The sequence below is a fragment of the Acanthisitta chloris genome, unplaced genomic scaffold (assembly GCF_000695815.1).
Source record: "Acanthisitta chloris isolate BGI_N310 unplaced genomic scaffold, ASM69581v1 scaffold26620, whole genome shotgun sequence".
Taxonomy (NCBI): Eukaryota; Metazoa; Chordata; class Aves; order Passeriformes; family Acanthisittidae; genus Acanthisitta; species Acanthisitta chloris.
This window is the reverse complement of record NW_008653705.1, coordinates 10,363-13,631: the sequence shown is the minus strand read 5'-3', so window position 1 is coordinate 13,631 and position 3,269 is coordinate 10,363.

Sequence of the window (3,269 nt, the reverse complement as noted above, 5' to 3'; positions counted from 1 at the left end):
CTGCCTGGGGTTAAACCACGACACACACACACAGGTGCTGTTTTCTTCAATCCATCATCATTTAGATGAGTCACATGCCAAAGAGGATGTCCCAGATGTCCTTCTTTACCGGCTGCCTTTCCCTGCCAAGCCACACGGTCCAGTCCGTGTGGTGCAGCACACAGCCTCTTTGGCATGGCATCTGAAGGGCAGCAGCCACTTGCTTCTGCTTGATCCATGTCTTCTTGGCACTACCAGAACAAGAGGCAGGGAGGTAGATGGTGACATCAGGAAACTACAGCGGCCACCATCACAATCCCCATCACAGTGGCTTCCTGATGTTGTGCCCCATGAAAAAGGTGTTCCTTGCAGCTGTCCCTCAGCTGCTCACAGAGCTTGTCGGTCTTGTGCCAAGGAGATTTGGTGGCTGTCCATCCCAACCTGCACACACAGGTCTATCCAATGTGTGAGATGACAGATTGTAGCACAGTAGTTCGCAACTTGAGTGTCGTCCCACCCACCACCGTTCCCTCCGCCCTGTGGTGGCTGGCTGGTAGCTGCTTGGCCCAGTGGACAGCAAACTCCACCCCAAGTTAGCCAGTGGGTACTGCTGGAGTTTGTTCCTGCCCTAGGACTAAACCACAGTTAAAATAGTCTTCCAACATTTCTTTTTCAGAAAATCAGCAATGTAGTCAACATTCTTTCAGGTCTGGCCACCAACTTTTAGGGTGCTCTAAAGCAACTGCTGCTGACAAATAGAAAGGAGCTGGCTCATAAAAGTGGAGGAGGCAGGATCACAATTTACAGCAGTAGTGACAAAAAGTTCTGTCATAATTAACTGCCATTATGTTACTGCAAAGGAAATGAAAAATCACTCTTGTAATTGACAAAAACTCCACAACCTATAAACCTATGCATTTGCCTAAAAGGACAGACTCCCTGTAAATGTTCACAATAAAACCCCTCACATTTGTGTAGAATAAAATGTAAACTTACACTTACAGACAACCTTGAGACTCCATAGGTTGCAAAGTCATTAAATCAGTACCTGGTAGAAGAGTTCTTGGCTCTATGTACATGATCACTTATCTGCAAGGCACCATAATTAAGAGAGGAAAAATAAGGTTCATCTTATCCTTTACTTCCTCATTCCTGGCCAAGTTCTTCTGCTTATGTGATGCTACAAAGTTAAGTTACACTGGTTTTCCTAGAACAGTTGTTTTTCCTCAAAAAGGATGGAGGTCAAAGGGATTGAATTTGAGTCATTAGAGAAAGCAAAAGACACACATTCCAAGCATTTAGTTCTAAGTATTGTGTTTAGACAAACATCCGTCATCAAAGATTCACCATCTTTTACCTGTATGTTCCTGAAGCAACATTTTAGAAGACAATTGCTTAACTGATTTCTTACTGCAGAAGGAAAAAAATGTATACCTCTCCCTAGGCCTTCTCATCCTGAAAGACAAAGAAATGCATTTTGAATTAGAATCACACAATAGCTGCTTATTACAGAAGCAACACAGACTGTGCTTTTTTTGAACACTGAAATAATTTTCTTGGAAAATGGTATTTTGAAGGACTGAGTGGTCAATAAATTAGGAATAACTTTTTTAAAAGGGTTTATAATATGAGTTAGTGCTGCAATCCCTTGTCTTGTGGAAAGACACAAACCTAGTTTGTCCCAATGCTAACATGCAATTTCATGAGCTAAGGTAATAGCCTCATGTATCAAGAATGATTGCACAAATAATTGGCATTTCTTCTCATGTCCTGGTAAGTGAAGATGAGGATGAGCACAGATGGAGCAAGACTGCACAGGGAGATCAAACTCAGCAAAAAGCAAAGGTTTCAGATAACCTCTGTTTTCCTGTGTCTATGGCATACAGGATTGCAGGCAAGCACTGCATTTCATTGCAGTTGCATCACATCTTCTGGCTCATGGCACCCAAATTCACACTTGCTCACTCTTTACTGAGCAACCTCCTGCTCTGGAAAAGGTCTTACTTAGTTCAGTGGTTCTGAAATTTGTTTACAGTGAGAGGAGGTCTACTCACAACAGCAGAAATATAAAGTAGACCTTACAGCTTCTCTCCTCTCTGGCAAGTGTTTTTGTTAGGACATTTCTTGAGCTCAAAATTCTAACAAAATCTGTTAGAAATATGTTTTCGAGACAGCATGAGCCAGATCTTAAAGTCTGTGTTCTGCTTACAACAGGTACTCTCCACCAGCCTCTGGAGTGGTTGTATTGCTTCAGTATTGCTCCCTAGGATCATTGGATCAGCTTCCTGAGCACTGTGGTCTCTCTGATGGACAAAACCCTACAGCCTCGGAGTCCCACAGTGTTAGTGACCCAGCAGTGCTGCTTAGTGGCCACAAAAGGAAAACACCACCTGCCAAATTCAGAGCATATCAGGTTTGCTCTTTTAGGTATATGACTTTTTGAAGATTCTTCCAGGTCTGTGTCTAAATCAATTTTTGTGGACTGCAACTTTTTTTTAAAGCCCCTTCATGTCACTAGTAAATGATGCTTTTTCAGTATAGAAGCCTTTATTGTGTGGGTTTCTGTTTCTTTTCTTATGCACACCTGGGTTTTTCTACTCTTTTTTTCAATCAGCTGTCTCCTGTCCTATTCCTTCCCAACTCTAGATTTTCTTACACTGGATCTGTGACTGTCTCCTCATACCATGTATTTGTCATTGTTCTAGTGGCAGCTTTGGGATCTTTCCTGTGGATAGTGTGGGAATGTCTGTGCTAAATGTTGCCTGGTTTTAACAAAGGTCTTGCATTGTCATGATACTTTTATATGATTTCTCTATGCATATATTACCTTATTTTTGGCTTCCTAATATGTTTATTAATGAATGTTACGAGAGGTAGCGTTAGTGGCAAATGAAACAGCAAATGAGAAGTTTAGTCCTTGTAATGACAGTTTGTGGAGGATGTGGAATTTGATATTCTTCTCCTCTGCAACTTTTTAATTGGCTCAGAGGTATTAAATTATGAAGTATCTTCTGCATTTTTTAAATTAACGCCTTGATTTTACAAGAGATCTAATTGTCTTATCACCCGGGGAAGGGTTCACGTAAATCTGAGGACGGATGCTTTCACCACAGCGGAAAGCAGGGCTCATCCTAGGCTGAGGAAATGAAGCTGTTGTAGGCTGCTCAGGGAGGTGGTGGAATTGCCATCCCTGGAGGTGTCCAAGAAGCATCTGGCCCTGGCACTGGGTGATGTGGTTTTGGTGCCCTCGGACACACTTGGGGCTCGGCGCCGAAAACGAAAGTGCCCCA